Consider the following 19393-nt stretch of genomic DNA (forward strand, 5'->3'; position numbering starts at 1 on the left):
GGGGACCCCAACTGAGTCGTTACTGAAAGCAGGGTACCACGGCCTGCGCATTTTCGATTATTTGAACCTCAAAATAAAACACACAAAATACAGAGACAAGCCTTCATTAAACAAATGCACACATTTTCAAATATTTTATTTAATTCATAAACAATTATATTTAAAAAATGTTAGGTATTTTGGGAAGGTTGGAGCCTTCCTAAATTCGATTGAGGCCACTCATTGTCCAGGCTAAATTCTGTTTGATGCACCTGCTCTGCTCCCACAAATCAATCTGACGATACTACCTTAAGTTTTAGCCTCCAATTAAAAATTATTTCATGTTTAAAGAAAGGTATTAAACATTTATATGTTACATTTTGCTTTTTTATTAATGGACACTTTATTAATTTGTTAATAATATTTTATTTTCTAAGCAGTTGCAGACCCCCTCAGTAGGCTTCACGGGCCCCCATGGATAACCGGACCACAGGTTAAGAATCCCTGCTATGGCCCATAAGTCCATGCTCTATGCTCACCTTGGTCCGCCTCCATTCCATTCCGTCAACCTATCCGTTGGGAGAAGGTGCTGGTGGATTGCGCAACCACATGAGCGTACATCGGCCTTATTGGTGCCCCCTCCAACTGCCCCCTGCTAGCTGTCCTCAGGTGAGGCAAGGGTAATTACCGTGCCAGCGGGCTGCCATGCCTTATGCAAGAGCTCATGCACTATTCATAAGCTTGAGTGCTAGGAAAGGTCGACGTAGGAAACTGCCGGCCTAACACCTGGCGGGGTTTGTCGCATACAGCTTCGCTCCATAGCCCTCCCTTCTCTCTCTGTTTGGTTGTTTTTATGTGTGTGGGGGGTGGGGAGTAGTGCTGTACATTGAATACAATGGGAATTTTATGCTGTGCTCAAAGTCCGACGAGTAGTTTCCTCTCACATGGGCCAACTGAGTTGGATTCCAAGGTACAGTGCAATGATGTTATTAATGTACCAAATGCTAATGTTGTCACTGTCTTCACTATGCCAGTGTTCCTTCATTTGTAATTCCTCCATGCCCACTCCTTCTCCCACAGATGAGCCGATCAAGTCAATGCACTCTCTTTTAGAGCTGCTGGGAACCATCGATCCAATCTTATGGAGCCTTTATAAAGTTGATGGACAACCTTGTTCACAGCTACCCGATTACAGGTGATGGGTGCCATTGTCACATTGTACTAAATCTTATCGTCTACCAATGGGCTCTAGTACTCTGTACTAGTCTATCACTGATAGAGCTGCTTATTCTATTACTGGTGGGCTCCATTACTGTGAACTTATTGTGATCTATGTTATTAATGGGGGGCTTCATCACTACTATCTATAATATTACTGGTGGGCTCCATCATTCAGATTTATTCTATTACTGGTGGGCTCCATCTCTCTGATTTATTATATATCTGGCGGGCTCCATCCCTCTGATTTATTATATTACTGGCGGGCTCCATCACTCTGATCGATTATAACACTGGCGGGCTCCATCACTCTGATCGATTATAACACTGGCGGGCTCCATCACTCTGATCTATTATATTACTGGTGGGCACCATCTCTCTGATCTATTATTTTACTGGCGGGCTTCATCCCTCTGATTTATTATATTACTGGTGGGCACCATCACTCTGATCTATTATATCACTGGCGGGCTCCATCACTCTGATCTATTATAATACTGGTGGGCACCATCACTCTGATCTATTATTTTACTGGCGGGCACCATCCCTCTGATTTATTATATTACTGGCGGGCACCATCCCTCGGATTTATTATATTACTGGCAGGCTTCATCACTACAGTCTATAATATTACTGGTTGGCTTCATCATTCAGATGTATTCTATTACCGGTGAGCTCCATCTCTCTGATCTATTATATTACTGGCGGGCTCCATCCCATTGATTTATTATATGACTGGCGGGCTCCATCACTCTGATCTATTATATCACTGGCGGGCTCCATCACTCTGATCTATTATAATACTGGTGGGCACCATCACTCTGATCTATTATTTTACTGGCGGGCACCATCCCTCTGATTTATTATATTACTGGCGGGATCCATCACTCTGATCTATTATATTACTGGTGGGCTCCATCCCTCTGATCTATTATATTACTGGCAGGCTTCAGCACTACAGTCTATAATATTACTGGTTGGCTTCATCATTCAGATCTATTCTATTACCGGTGGGCTCCATCTCTATGGTCTATTATAATACAGGCGGGCGCCATCCCTCTGATTTATTATATGACTGGCGACTCCATCACTCTGATGTATTATATTAATGGCAGGCTCCATCTCTCTGATTTATTATATTACTGGCGGGATCCATCACTCTGATCTATTATATTACTGGTGGGCTTAATCCCTCTGATCTATTACATTACTGGCAGGCTCCATCACTCTGATCTATTATTTTACTGGGGTGCTCCATCACTCCGATCTATTATATTACTGGTGGGCTCCATCTCTCTGATTTATTATATTACTGGCGGGCTCCATCACTGTGATCTATTATATTAATGGCAGGCTCCATCTCTCTGATTTATTATATTACTGGCGGGCTCTATCACTCTGATCTATTATATTACTGGCGGGCTATAGCACTCTGATCTGTTATTTTACTGGCGGGCTCCACCACTCTGACCTATTATATTACTGGAGGGCTCCATCACTCTGATCTATTATATTACTGGCGGGCTCCGTCTCTCTGATTTATTATATTACTGGTGGGCTCCGTCTCTCTGATTTATTATATTACTGGCGGGCTCCATCACTCTGATCTATTATATTACTGGCAGGCTCCATCACTCTGATCAATTATATTACTGGCGGGCTCCATCGCTCTGACCTATTATATTGCTGGCAGGCTCCATCGCTCTGACCTATTATATTACTGGCAGGCTTCATCACTACAGTCTATAATATTACTGGTTGGCTTCATCATTCAGATCTATTCTATTACCGGTGAGCTCCATCTCTCTGGTCTATTATATTACAGGCGGGCTCCATCCCTCTGATTTATTATATGACTGGCGGGCTCCATCACTCTGATGTATTATATTAATGGCAGGCTCCATCTCTCTGATTTATTATATTACTGGCGGGCTCCATCACTCTGATCTATTATATTACTGGCTGGCTCCATCACTCTGATCTATTATTTTACTGGCGCGCTCCATCCCTCTGATTTATTATATTACTGGCGGGCTCCATCACTCTGATCTATTATTTTACTGGGGTGCTCCATCACTCCGATCTATCATATTACTGGCGGGCTCCATCTCTCTGATTTATTATATTACTGGCGGGCTCCATCACTGTGATCTATTATATTAATGGCAGGCTCCATCTCTCTGATTTATTATATTACTGGCGGGCTCCATCACTCTATTCTGTTATATTACTGGCGGGCTCCAGCACTCTGATCTATTATTTTACTGGCGGGTAACATCTCTCTGATCTATTATATTACTGGCGGGCTCCATCACTCTGATCTATTATATTACTGGCGGGCTCCATCACTCTGATCTATTATATTACTGGCGGGCTCCGTCTCTCTGATCTATTATTTTACTGGCGGGCTCCATCTCTCTGATCTATTATATTACTGGCGGGCTCCATCACTCTGATCTATGATATTACTGGCAGGCTCCATCACTCTGACCTATTATATTACTGGAGGGCTCAATCACTCTGATCTATTATATTACTGGCGGGCTCCGTCACTCTGATCTATTATATTACCGGCAGGCTCCGTCACTCTGATCTATTAAGTTACTGGCAGGCTCCGTCACTCTGATCTATTATATTACTAGCAGGCTCCGTCACTCTGATGTATTATATTACTGATGGGCTACGTCACTCTGATCTATTATATTACTGGCGGGCTAGGTCGCTCTGATCTATTATATTACTGACAGGCTCCATCACGCTGATCTATTATATAACTGGCGGGTTCCATCACTCTGACCTATTATATTACTGGTGTGCTCCGTCACTCTGATCTATTATTTTACTGGCGGGCGCCGTCACTCTGATCTATTATATTACTGGCGGGCTCCGTCACTCTGATCTATTATGTTTCTGGTGGGCTCCATCACTCTGATCTATTATATTACTGGCAGGCTCCGTCACTCTGATCTATTATATTACTGGCAGGCTCCGTCACTCTGATTTATTATATTACTGGTGGGCTCCATCCCTCTGATCTATTATACTACTGGTGGGCTCCATCACTCTGATCTATTATATTACTGGCAGGCTCCATCACTCTGATCTATTATATTACTGGCAGGCTCCATCACTCTGATCTATTATATGACTGGCAGGCTCCATCACTCTGATCTATTATATTACTGGCAAGCTCCATCACTCAGATCTATTATAATATCGGTAGGCTCTATCACTCTGATCTATTATATTACTGGCAGGCTCCATCACTCTGATCTATTATATTACTGGCAGGCTCCATCACTCTGATCTATTATATTACTAGCAGGCTTCGTCACTCTGATCTATTATATTTCTGGCAGGCTCCATCACTCTAATCTATTATATTACTGGCAGGCTCCGTCACTCTGATTTATTATTTAATGGCAGGCTCTATCACTCTGATCTATTATATTACTGGCAGGCTCCCTCACTCTGATCTATTATATTACTGGTGGGCTCCATCACTCTGATCTATTATATTACTGGCAAGCTCCATCACTCTGATCTATTATATTACTGGTAGGCTCTATCACACTGATCTATTATATTACTGGTGAGCTCCATCACTGTGATCTATTATATTACTAGCGGGCTCCATCATTCAGATGTATTCTATTACTGACGGGCTCCATCCCTCTGATTTATTAAATGACTGGTGGGCTCCATCACTCTGATGTATTATATTACTGGCGGGCTGCATAACTCTGATCTATTATATTACTGGTGGGCTCCATCACTCTGATCTATTATTTTACTGGCGGGCTCCATCCGTCTGATTTATTATATTACTGGTGGGACCCATCACTCTGATCTATTATATTACTGGTGGGCTCCATCACGCTGATCTATTATATAACTGGCGGGCTCCATCACTCTGACCTATTATCTTACTGGTGTGCTCCGTCACTCTGATCTATTATTTTACTGGCGGGCGCCGTCACTCTGATCTATTATATTACTGGCGGGCTCCGTCACTCTGATCTATTATATTACTGGCAGGCTCCATCACTCTGATCTATTATATTACTGGCAGGCTCCGTCACTCTGATCTATTATATTACTGGCAGGCTCCGTCACTCTGATTTATTATATTACTGGTGGGCTCCATCCCTCTGATCTATTATACTACTGGTGGGCTCCATCACTCTGATCTGTTATATTACTGGCAGGCTCCATCACTCTGATCTATTATATTACTGGCAGGCTCCATCACTCTGATCTATTATATCACTGGCGGGCTCCATCACTCTGATCTATTATATTACTGGTGGGCTCCATCACTCTGATCTATTATTTTACTGGCGGGCTCCATCCGTCTGATTTATTATATTACTGGTGGGACCCATCACTCTGATCTATTATATTACTGGTGGGCTCCATCACGCTGATCTATTATATAACTGGCGGGCTCCATCACTCTGACCTATTATCTTACTGGTGTGCTCCGTCACTCTGATCTATTATTTTACTGGCGGGCGCCGTCACTCTGATCTATTATATTACTGGCGGGCTCCGTCACTCTGATCTATTATATTACTGGCAGGCTCCATCACTCTGATCTATTATATTACTGGCAGGCTCCGTCACTCTGATCTATTATATTACTGGCAGGCTCCGTCACTCTGATTTATTATATTACTGGTGGGCTCCATCCCTCTGATCTATTATACTACTGGTGGGCTCCATCACTCTGATCTGTTATATTACTGGCAGGCTCCATCACTCTGATCTATTATATTACTGGCAGGCTCCATCACTCTGATCTATTATATGACTGGCGGGCTCCATCACTCTGATCTATTATATTACTGGCAAGCTCCATCACTCAGATCTATTATAATATTGGTAGGCTCTATCACTCTGATCTATTATATTACTGGCAGGCTCCATCACTCTGATCTATTATATTACTGGCAGGCTCCATCACTCTGATCTATTATATTACTAGCAGGCTTCGTCACTCTGATCTATTATATTTCTGGCAGGCTCCATCACTCTAATCTATTATATTACTGGCAGGCTCCGTCACTCTGATCTATTATTTAATGGCAGGCTCCATCACTCTGATCTATTATATTACTGGCAGGCTCCCTCACTCTGATCTATTATATTACTGGTGGGCTCCATCACTCTGATCTATTATATTACTGGCAAGCTCCATCACTCTGATCTATTATATTACTGGTAGGCTCTATCACACTGATCTATTATATTACTGGTGAGCTCCATCACTCTGATCTATTATATTACTGGCGGGCTCCATCATTCAGATGTATTCTATTACTGGCGGGCTCCATCCCTCTGATTTATTAAATGACTGGTGGGCTCCATCACTCTGATGTATTATATTACTGGCGGGCTGCATAACTCTGATCTATTATATTACTGGTGGGCTCCATCACTCTGATCTATTATTTTACTGGCGGGCTCCATCCGTCTGATTTATTATATTACTGGTGGGACCCATCACTCTGATCTATTATATTACTGGTGGGCTCCATCACGCTGATCTATTATATAACTGGCGGGCTCCATCACTCTGACCTATTATATTACTGGTGTGCTCCGTCACTCTGATCTATTATTTTACTGGCGGGCGCCGTCACTCTGATCTATTATATTACTGGCGGGCTCCGTCACTCTGATCTATTATGTTTCTGGTGGGCTCCATCACTCTGATCTATTATATTACTGGCAGGCTCCATCACTCTGATCTATTATATTACTGGCAGGCTCCGTCACTCTGATCTATTATATTACTGGCAGGCTCCGTCACTCTGATTTATTATATTACTGGTGGGCTCCATCCCTCTGATCTATTATACTACTGGTGGGCTCCATCACTCTGATCTATTATATTACTGGCAGGCTCCATCACTCTGATCTATTATATTACTGGCAGGCTCCATCACTCTGATCTATTATATGACTGGCGGGCTCCATCACTCTGATCTATTATATTACTGGCAAGCTCCATCACTCAGATCTATTATAATATTGGTAGGCTCTATCACTCTGATCTATTATATTACTGGCAGGCTCCATCACTCTGATCTATTATATTACTGGCAGGCTCCATCACTCTGATCTATTATATTACTAGCAGGCTTCGTCACTCTGATCTATTATATTTCTGGCAGGCTCCATCACTCTAATCTATTATATTACTGGCAGGCTCCGTCACTCTGATCTATTATTTAATGGCAGGCTCCATCACTCTGATCTATTATATTACTGGCAGGCTCCCTCACTCTGATCTATAATATTACTGGTGGGCTCCATCACTCTGATCTATTATATTACTGGCAAGCTCCATCACTCTGATCTATTATATTACTGGTAGGCTCTATCACACCGATCTATTATATTACTGGTGAGCTCCATCACTCTGATCTATTATATTACTGGCGGGCTCCATCATTCAGATGTATTCTATTACTGGCGGGCTCCATCCCTCTGATTTATTAAATGACTGGTGGGCTCCATCACTCTGATGTATTATATTACTGGCGGGCTGCATAACTCTGATCTATTATATTACTGGTGGGCTCCATCACTCTGATCTATTATTTTACTGGCGGGCTCCATCCGTCTGATTTATTATATTACTGGTGGGACCCATCACTCTGATCTATTATATTACTGGTGGGCTCCATCACGCTGATCTATTATATAACTGGCGGGCTCCATCACTCTGACCTATTATATTACTGGTGTGCTCCGTCACTCTGATCTATTATTTTACTGGCGGGCGCCGTCACTCTGATCTATTATATTACTGGCGGGCTCCGTCACTCTGATCTATTATGTTTCTGGTGGGCTCCATCACTCTGATCTATTATATTACTGGCAGGCTCCATCACTCTGATCTATTATATTACTGGCAGGCTCCGTCACTCTGATCTATTATATTACTGGCAGGCTCCGTCACTCTGATTTATTATATTACTGGTGGGCTCCATCCCTCTGATCTATTATACTACTGGTGGGCTCCATCACTCTGATCTATTATATTACTGGCAGGCTCCATCACTCTGATCTATTATATTACTGGCAGGCTCCATCACTCTGATCTATTATATGACTGGCGGGCTCCATCACTCTGATCTATTATATTACTGGCAAGCTCCATCACTCAGATCTATTATAATATTGGTAGGCTCTATCACTCTGACCTATTATATTACTGGCAGGCTCCATCACTCTGATCTATTATATTACTGGCAGGCTCCGTCACTCTGATCTATTATATTACTAGCAGGCTTCGTCACTCTGATCTATTATATTTCTGGCAGGCTCCATCACTCTAATCTATTATATTACTGGCAGGCTCCGTCACTCTGATCTATTATTTAATGGCAGGCTCCATCACTCTGATCTATTATATTACTGGCAGGCTCCCTCACTCTGATCTATTATATTACTGGTGGGCTCCATCACTCTGATCTATTTTATATAACTGGCGGGCTCCATCACTCTGACCTATTATATTACTGGTGTGCTCCGTCACTCTGATCTATTATTTTACTGGCGGGCGCCGTCACTCTGATCTATTATATTACTGGCGGGCTCCGTCACTCTGATCTATTATGTTTCTGGTGGGCTCCATCACTCTGATCTATTATATTACTGGCAGGCTCCATCACTCTGATCTATTATATTACTGGCAGGCTCCGTCACTCTGATCTATTATATTACTGGCAGGCTCCGTCACTCTGATTTATTATATTACTGGTGGGCTCCATCCCTCTGATCTATTATACTACTGGTGGGCTCCATCACTCTGATCTATTATATTACTGGCAGGCTCCATCACTCTGATCTATTATATTACTGGCAGGCTCCATCACTCTGATCTATTATATGACTGGCGGGCTCCATCACTCTGATCTATTATATTACTGGCAAGCTCCATCACTCAGATCTATTATAATATTGGTAGGCTCTATCACTCTAATCTATTATATTACTGGCAGGCTCCGTCACTCTGATCTATTATTTAATGGCAGGCTCCATCACTCTGATCTATTATATTACTGGCAGGCTCCCTCACTCTGATCTATTATATTACTGGTGGGCTCCATCACTCTGATCTATTATATTACTGGCGGGCTCCATCATTCAGATGTATTCTATTACTGGCGGGCTCCATCCCTCTGATTTATTAAATGACTGGTGGGCTCCATCACTCTGATGTATTATATTACTGGCGGGCTGCATAACTCTGATCTATTATATTACTGGTGGGCTCCATCACTCTGATCTATTATTTTACTGGCGGGCTCCATCCGTCTGATTTATTATATTACTGGTGGGACCCATCACTCTGATCTATTATATTACTGGCGGGCTCCATCACTCTGATCTATCATATTACTGGCAGGCTCCATCACTCTGATCTATTATATTACTGGCGGGCTCCATCACTCTGACCTATTATATTACTGGTGGGCGCCATCTTTCTAATCTTTTATATTACTGGTGGGCTGAATCACTGTGATCTGGTATATTACTGGCGGGCTCCATCACTCTGACTTGTTATATTACTGGCGGGCTCCATCACTGTGATCTAACTGTGATCTTATCTATTACTTGTGGGCTCCATCACTCTGATCTAATATATCACTGGTGAGCTCCATCACTCTGATCTATTTTATTACTAGTGGGCTCCATCACCCTGGGCTAGTATATTACTGGTGGGCTCCATCACTATGACCTATGATATTGCTGCTGGGTTCCATCACTCTGATCTGCTCTACCATCCCTAACTTCTCTGTCTCATATACAACTTTTGGGCTTCATCACTCTTATCTACTCTACCTTCTATAGAGCTACTGTGCTCACTCACTCCAATCATCTCCTTCTCCTTTACCGTGCATGGGCTCCATCATTTCTAACTTCTCTATATCATATACTTCTGGTGTGCTTCATCCCTCTGATGTGTGTTATCTCATACACAGCTGAGATGTTTCACGGTTTCATTCTACACAACCTTCCCTCCAACTGATTGCCAATTTACTCAATGTCCTCTGCACTCTATTGGCTCTATCATGTTGATCTATTTGCACAATTATGGGCTCCTCTGCTCCAATCCATTCTCTCTCCAAGGGAGCTGTTGGTTGCATAACACTCCAATCTTCTCAGTCTCCTAAACAGCTGATGGGCTCTGCCACTCCATTAGATTCTCTCACCTAGGGTGATAAGAGTCTCCGCCACTCCAATCTACACATCTCCGCTAGAGACAGACATGTTCCTTTCCTTCAGTCTATGACCGGGGTTCAACTTTACATTGCACTCTCTCTTCTACGCAGTCAAGGATATGAGACAACAAACTGCTGTGCAAGGCTTCTACTGTAAGATGGGATAAACCTTTTTTAATACTATTGGCCTTTTAGGGTTCAGAGTAGTTCATTGGAGATCATCAAATAGAGAAATACCCCCTCCTAACCTCATGGGAAGACAAGTAACACCGCTCCTCAAAAATTCCTCCCTGTATCCTGCAAATACTAGTAATCAGTTCCATCACCGGCATGTCATTCTTATTGAAGACAAGTGCAACTTGACTTTCCACCTGAATAAGGAGGTTTGCATTCACCAATAACCTGCTCAAATAACATCATATCAGTTTGAGAAAGTTTGATTCCATGGTATTTCTGATGGACAGTGGCAAAGCCTTGTCCTCCTTGACCTTTTGAAGGAGCCCACCACAGGGGCCTGAGAAATCCTATGGAGTGTTATGAGATACCACTTGAGCACTGGTGACCTCATCGTTTCCTTCTTGCATCACCTCCTTCAGCTCATCAAATTTGAAGATCCAAAGTCCTTGTCTGACAAAGCTTCACAATCGACCAACATGCAGACGACATCCAACCATATGTAAATAAAGAAGTGGATAGTGCCCACCACCCTGAATGCCTGGGTAACATTGAGGAATAGTTAGTACAGCATCACCTTAAGCCACAGACCCACAACAGAGTTTTGCTTCTATCAGCTGCCAGCTCTACTTTCCCTAAGCAGGAGTGGCCTTCATGTTCTTAGATGATGGATCACAACAAACCATTGTATCAAGTGCAAACATCTCATGGGTTTTCTGAATTCTGGGTTTCATCTTTTTCTTTACGTATGGGTCAATATGAGCAGAGAATTATTCAAACTGCATCACCTTTGTAATATAAACAAGGCCCTTAATGTGACCTCTGTACCCTCTTGTAGGTACCAGTGCTGTGCAGAGTGAGTCGATGAAAAGAAAGACACTTAGAGACTTCCTTAAGTAGAGGTTCATGCCTTTGAAAGGTATGCAGCAGTACAAAGAAGCATACCCCTTATCAGACCGATATACACTAATAGGCCTCTCTTGACCACCCTGCACTTGATACCCATGGAACCCCTACTTCATGATCTATGTTGCTCAATGAAACTAGAAAACTTGTTGAGGGGAAGCAATGTGGTCTTGCGGCTCAACTGTAATTTTTGCACCTGAGGATTAATCCCAGATCAGGTGTTTGACTGAAAATTATGTGACAATCTGGTCTAGTCACCTAATCTCCTTACGCCTGATGGTAGGAGGTGGGGTCGCGTGTGTTTTCTTGGTGTTTGCACGCATGTGAGAAATATTGTAATTCTAATTGCATTCATATAGCACTTACTACCCCAGAATGGTCAAACAAGAAAATGTCTACTTTCTAAAAGGGGCATTTTCAAACACACAATTTAAAAACCATCTTTACTTAAATATATGTTATTAAATTCTGAGTTCAGAGAGCCTAAACTTTATTTCTCTATCTTGTCCCAATGGGAAGTTATACTTGTAAGATGCTACAAAGCATTTCCCATTCTATCCTATGGGGCAGAATGCATGACGTTACAATGCATACATTTACAACGTATGCCTTTACAACACAGTTTTTACATCGCAACATCCTTTACAGTGCATTCTTTTACATTGCATGCCATTACATCGCATTTTCATAAACTACCTTTACAATACATTCCATTACATTGCATTATATCTTTACAATGCATACCATTACAATGCATACCATTACATCGCATTTAAGGTAAGTGTTGGATAGTATAGGGGTAATAATTACTATTCTAACTCCAGTGAGTGCAACAGTAAGGTAAGTGTTGGATAGTGTAGGGGTGAAAATTACTATTCTAACTCCAGTGAGTGCAACAGTAGGGTAAGTGTTGGATAGTGTAAGGGTACTATGCGTTGTAATGGTATGCATTGTAATGAATTGCGATGTAATGCCTGCGTTGTAGTGACATGCGTTGTAATGACGCGTTGTAGTGACATGCGATGTAATGGCTGCGTTGTAATGACATGCGATGTAATGGATGTTGCGCTGTAATGACTGCTATGTAAAGGAAGTGCGATGTAATGACTGCGTTGTAAAAGTTGTTTCCCTATTGGGCAGAATAGCCACTAGTAGCATTTGATTTACAGGCCCTGGCATACTTCAGTGCACTTTAATAGGGTCTTACCAGTAAATCAAATATGCCAATCAGGGGGAACCAATTATAAAAACAATTTACGCAGGGAGAACTTGCACTTTGACACTGATCAGCAGTGGCAGAATGCCCAAAGCATCTAAGCCAGCAAAACAAAATTCAGCACAGCATCAAAAATAAGGGAGGTAGAGGCAAAAAGTCAGGGGAATCCATGCCAAAGATGCCAAGTTTAACAGGTTGCATTAGCCACTCAGTTTACAAGATGTGGAAACAACACTTTTGTTCTGTGTGGAGAGTGTTAACATTTACAGCCCCACTTACCTGTGGGATTTCAACACCGCTTTCAGAAGGTATTGTTTCTTGGACCATTCTTTTATACAGTGCAGGCAATACATTTTCTATTATCCTCTGGGTTTTAGCCCAGTAAAGTTAGAGCCTACCAAGTAAAGCAAGTCTCCTGAACCACCCTGGTTCTCTAGCACTGCATATTTCCTGTGCCTCTTTGACCCCCATCACATATCTTACGAGCCACCATCATCCTCCAGCACTGCCTTCTGTGTTATCTGACCAGACAGGGCATTCACATATTTGGAGCCCCCAGGGACCTCCAGCAAAGCCAGGCAATGCTTGACGCCAGAAATCTTCAGAATTCCCCAGTGTGGCCAAAAAATGAAGTTTGCGGCTACCACCTGGCATTGTAAGTCTTCATGACACTCTGTCATCACCAGCACTGCCAGCCAATTGGGCCTTATGCCTTCTACTGCACAGTGGAAAAAATTAAGTCATGTGAACACTTGTTTATACAGTACAGCCAGGCAGTGAAAGTCTTGAAAGAATATGCCCGCCAGCCTGACAGGTCCTGCAAGACTCGAACTCATGCGTGTCAATCAGTAAGGTCTAAGATTGCATGCTTTGCATTTTCCATGGGTTTCATATGCCTCATGTATGCATCAGTGTTCTATAGCACAGTAGTAAAATGTGTGTTTTGCCCTTGACTACAGCTTTGTATGTTAAAAAGTCCAATCAGCGCTTTGGCTCGCGCACATTGAGGTGAAGCGCTATATAAATGCCACAATACAATCTCACTCGGTAGGGTACTACACTTGTTAAAGGCCTGATTAGTCAACAGATTTGTGTCTTCAGGAACCAGCTGTGCTGGCCACTTAAGGAACTCTTTATATTGAGTGTCGGCGCTCATGAGCCCTTTGTTGGCCATAACATGAAGAGGCGTAGTATCTGGAAACTTGTGGTGGCCCCTTGTCACAAATGATCAATTCAAGAACATATGAAGACCTTGCAACTATTATTTGCGGAGAACACTTTTCCAAATTGGCCGTAAGCAATTTCTATCTCCCCAAAAAGTATCCTTTTGTTGAGCTCAGGTCAATAGTAGGTTGGAAAACTCAACTCGCACGATTAGAGCTGTTCAGCACAGTTAAGATGCAGTGTGGGCAAAGCAATCTTCACACACCAAAGACTATGGAATTTTAGAGTTTGTATTGTGAATTGCCTCTCTCCGACTATTGGTTGCAGCTCTGTGAGTGGCCCATTGACATGATATAGCAAGACTTCTATGCATTTTTTGTTTCTTTTGTCTCTGGTATGTTAAGGGCAATGAATTATCAGTGGGGCCTGCTCCTTTCACAGCCTCATCTCTCTCGATCAGCTTTGCTTTTCTGTTCTAGGGAGTTATGTATACAAGTGCATTCTCATTTTAGGGTGTGTCTTTAGCAAGCTACTTATCTTCAAAGACATTTAATTGCACGCCAGGATACCCTTTGGGTGACAGCTGCGCTCAATAAGCAATAAATACATACATACATACACTTGTCTTTCCGTCTGTATGTTAAAAAGCCTTGGAATGTGTCCATAAATGTTTCCTGGAGCAAGCATATATTCCTTGATCATACTGCATGATCCAGTGTTGAGTAATTGTATAGTTCATCGATCCCTGGCGGCACAGCACCCAGGATAATGTGCTGCATGGCAAAACACTTATAAGGTCCCAAAGGCAAGACGTTTTGGCTATGCCAATGCTTGATCAACTCCCAAAGTGGACTAAAAAGGCCACAAGTCTAATCTGTGGCAGGATGCTATTCCACATCCTGGATTCAAAGCTTAAGAAGACTTGTCTTGTGATCTTTACTCTCTATCACCACTTGTGGCCAGACCTGGTCACAAAAAGCGATCAGAAATTGTTACCCCACTTTTTACAACCAGTCGCTAATTTTGCAAATTGATGTAGGCACTAATTGGCACTTGTCTTTCTCTGTTATGCTGCAAACAATTTTTGCACTCAATACCTGTTATAGTCCACCAAAAAACCTCATGAACTGCAAGACACATTGTCTGGGGCAAAGAAAATAAAGGATTGGAAGAAATTAATAATTTTTAAGCTAAGAAAATGAAATATTGGAAGAAAGGAACAGGTTTCAAGTTTTACTTTACTAGAAGAACTGCAACTTTGCAAAAGATGAACCACATTGACCAGAATGCACTGGAGGGCTACTGAGTCGTGTTTCACTTGAAACCTACAGTTAAAGGCTGTTGGTGAATTCCAGTCCTGTTTTGATTGTTGCCAAATTTAGATGTTTTTGATAGGTACTAAAACGTCACTTTGCAAATTAGGGAATCGCAGAGGGTCGCAGAATGGCCTTGCCTAGTTAACATTCATATTAATGGTTTGTGACCAGAATTATGGTTGCAAACTATTGATATGTAGGTTACCGGTTTGCAGTTTGGGAGGAACGCCCAAAACACACCAAATTGTAAATTTCTAGGGCCATCCATTTCATATTTGGAAAAACTGTTCTGAATCGCAGGATGGGTTAGGAACATAAGAAAAAGTGTAATTTAACGAATCAGAGTATTTGTTGCCATTCAATCACTTAGTACATCTGACCCTTAGTACCCTCTCTGGCAACGCCAAAGCTCAGTGCCTAGCAATGAACAGTCTGATGATGAAACGTTTGGCTGGCCAAGTTAAGTTCTCTTGCAATGACTTGATGTACACATCCAAAAGACACATAAATGTTTGATTTGTTCTTCATTCCTTCTATCATTTATGTGTCTTGTGCTTTCTTGCCCTAAGTGTGCTGGGTATGCCCAGACATGGGTCCCGGGCTCACTGTGCCACTGGATTCAAGCTAGCCTGACTGATAAGGGGTGATACCCCGAAACCGGTCCCAGGAAGCGTGTTTATGGTCCAGGGAGGACCTGACTTGGCATTTAGGGCTGGACTGTTTCCATGAGAAGAAGGGTCAATTCTGATTTGCATATTGATGGGTCTAAACTGGGGTGGCATGCAGGGGTGGCTCCTCCATTTGAGAGGAGGAGCGTTGCACCACTTGATTGCCCCAGAGACGAAAAATTAAATGGTAATGAAGTTAGTTCATTACCATTTTATTTTCTGTCAACCCATCCTGAACCGAGTGTCAGGGCGAGGCGGGGCTTGCTCAGTGGCAGCAGTGGTGGGCTGCATGTGTACTAGTTTATAGTGTGCATGTCCCTTTGGCTGGCCAGCCTGACATGCGCGCTATAAACCTCTCAATCCAGCTGTCTTTGAGAGCCAGGTTGAGAGCCTACACAGTGTCCTCAGGAGTAGCAAGAGAGGCTGCTCCCTCTAATCCTGGCACTGCTCTCATGCACCGCCAGGATTGGTTAAGCCCAGCTGGACGTGACAGGAGAAGAAGATGACAGGAGTGAGGAGGACGTGTCTCCAGAAAGCATGGTACGTACCTTTTTAATTATTTACTTTGTGTATTTAATTTTATTTATGTGTTATTTTTTAAATGTATTAACCCTTTTCCCCGATCGCTGTACTTGCAGCCGCCACTAGTGGCATGATGAGCAAAAGAACATTGGATTTAACCCAGATTTCTTGACTGGGGTGAATGTTTGATTTGTTCTGCAATCCTTCCATCATTTGTGTTTCTTTTGCTTTTTCACCCTAAGTTTGCTGGGTATGCCTAGACGTGGCCCTGGGCTCACTGTGCCACTGGATTCAAGCTAGCCTGGCTGATGAGGGGTGATACCCCAAAACTGGTCCCAGGATGCTCGTTTCTGGCCCAGGGAGGACCTGGCTTGGCAGTTCGGGCTAAACTGTTCCCATGAGGAGCAGGGTCAAGACTGATTTGCATATGGCTGAGTCTAAACTGGGGTGTCATGGTGAGAAAAAGAACGATAGATTAAACCCAGATCTATTGATTGGGGGTGAATGCTTGATTTGTTCTACATTCTGTCCACTGACCCTCCACTTGCAGATCATACGCAGGACTCTAGACCCTTCATGACAGGACACCGTGCATATGGTAAACAGCGTATCCTCAAGGCACAGGTGGGGAAAATTTGTTTCAGGGAAGTCAGACCTGGCTCGTAATACTAAATTTGGGGTCCATGGCTCGCCAGGAGGGTTCCATGAGACTTCACATATATGTTGAAGGCCACTTTAGGAAGCATAGAAATTGACATATTCCATATGTCACTGGTAGCTGCTGTGATCTGTAGGTGCCTATCTGAATGATGCCAGTTGAAGAGATAGGAGATGAACCAGTATGCTAAATACATCACATCTTGAGGCATACTATGATCCCATCGCCCACTGAGTCACACTAACCAAGCACCACTCAGGAACATGCTGAACCAATCGCCTCTTTAGGCACATCTGCTCTCATCAAAACTCAGCCTTATCCCAAACTCATCCCCCTCGCAGCATACTCTGAACCCATCAACCCTTGAACCAAACTCTGAAACAATTCCCCCTTGTGGCTCACTCTAAACCTGTAACCCCTTAAGTCATACTCTGAACCCATAACTTCTTGACCCATACTTGAAACCATGACTTTTGAGCAATACACTGAACCCATCACTCTTTGAGACATTCTCTGAACCCATCCCTTCTTTCCCCATAGCCTGAACCTATCACTTTTTCAACCGTGATTTGAGCTCATCACTGTTTATACCACTCCGTGACTCCATCACCTCTTGACTTGTACACTGAATTAAGCACCACCTGAGCTATACTCTGAAGGGAACACCTTAACTAGATGTAAAAACCATGACTCCCAGAACCCAACCCTAGACCCTTGAGCTCTGCTCTAAACCCGTCATTGTGTGAGTCATATTATGCCATAACCCATTCATCCGCATTCTGAGCCCATCATCCATTGAGATGTATAAAACATCCATCACTCCTCATATCATACACTGATTCCATCACTCCTTCACCCACGTTCTGGATCCATCACACCTTGGGCTGTAATCAGAGTCCATTTCATCTAGAATCACACTTTGAACTCTTCAATCCTAGCATCATGCTCTGATCCCTTCACCCCTAGCATCCCGCTCTGATCCCTTCAACCCTAGCATCACGCTCTGATCCATTCACCCCTAGCATTATGCTCTGAACACTTCGCCCCTAATGTCATGCTCTGAACCCTTCACCCTTAACATCAGACTCTGATCCCTTCACCCTTAACATCACGCTCTGAACCCTTCACCGCTAGCATCATGCTCTGAGCCCTTCATCATTAACATCAGGCTCTAAACCCTTCACCCCTAGCATCACGCTCTGAACTCTTGTTCCGTACCATTACATTCTGAACCCATCACCCCTAACATCACGCTCTGAACCCTTCATCCCTAACATCATGCTCTGAGCCCTTCACCCCTAACATCACGTTCTGAAACCTTCACCCCTAACATCACACTCTGAACCCTTCATCCTACCCTAACATCACGCTCTGAACCCTTCGCCCCTAGTAGCACGCTCTGAACCCTTAATCCCTACCATCACACTCTGAACCCTTCATCCCTACCATCATGTTGTGAACTCTTCATCCCTAACATCATGCTCTGAACCCTTCACCCCTAGTACTACGCTCTGATCCCTTCACCCCTAGCATCACGCTCTGAACCTTTCACTCCTAACATCAGTCTCTGAACCCTTCACTACTAACATCAGACTATGAACCCTTCACTCCTAGCATCATGCTCTGAACCCTTCACTCCTAACATCAGACTCTGATCCCTTCACCCTTAACATCACGCTCTGAACCCTTCATCCCTAGCATCACGCTCTGAGCCCTTCACAATTAATATCAGGCTCTGAACCCTTCAACCCTAGCATCACGTTCTGAAACCTTCACCCCTAACATCATGCTCTGAACCCTTCATCCCTACCATCACACTCTGAACCCTTCATCCCTACCATCACACTCTGAACCCTTCACCCCTAAAATCACGCTCTGAACCCCTTCACTCCTAACCTCACACCTTGCTGAAGGCCGGGCCGCTTCCCTGCTGCCGCACAGCTCCACCAGTGCGCCACTGCCTCCTTCGCTGCCAATCGGGAGTTCGATCCCGCTGTGCCCCTGAGTTGTTGAGTGTTGCAGATTTTACTTTTACCTCCACTGTTTGTATTGTGTGCTCCTCCCAATCTGTGGGTAAGTGTCAGTGTTTTGTGATTTGTTGTGCGTTCCCCCCCAACCCCCCCCTTTTTTCTGTACCCTCGGCCATTTAATTTTCCCGCCGCTGCTCTCCTGTGGCCCCGCCCCCTCGCCGCCCCGCTCCCGCCTCCCAGCTGCTCCTCCCTCCCGCACAGCCTTAAATGGCGGCCAGAGGCAAGCCCGTCTGTGCCTGTCCGCGCCTGGACCGCGCCCAGCGCCAGAACCCCTGGACCCCGCAACCTCCATGACACCAGACT

Source organism: Triturus cristatus, chromosome 12 (genome assembly GCF_964204655.1).
Source record: "Triturus cristatus chromosome 12, aTriCri1.1, whole genome shotgun sequence".
NCBI lineage: Eukaryota > Metazoa > Chordata > Amphibia > Caudata > Salamandridae > Triturus > Triturus cristatus.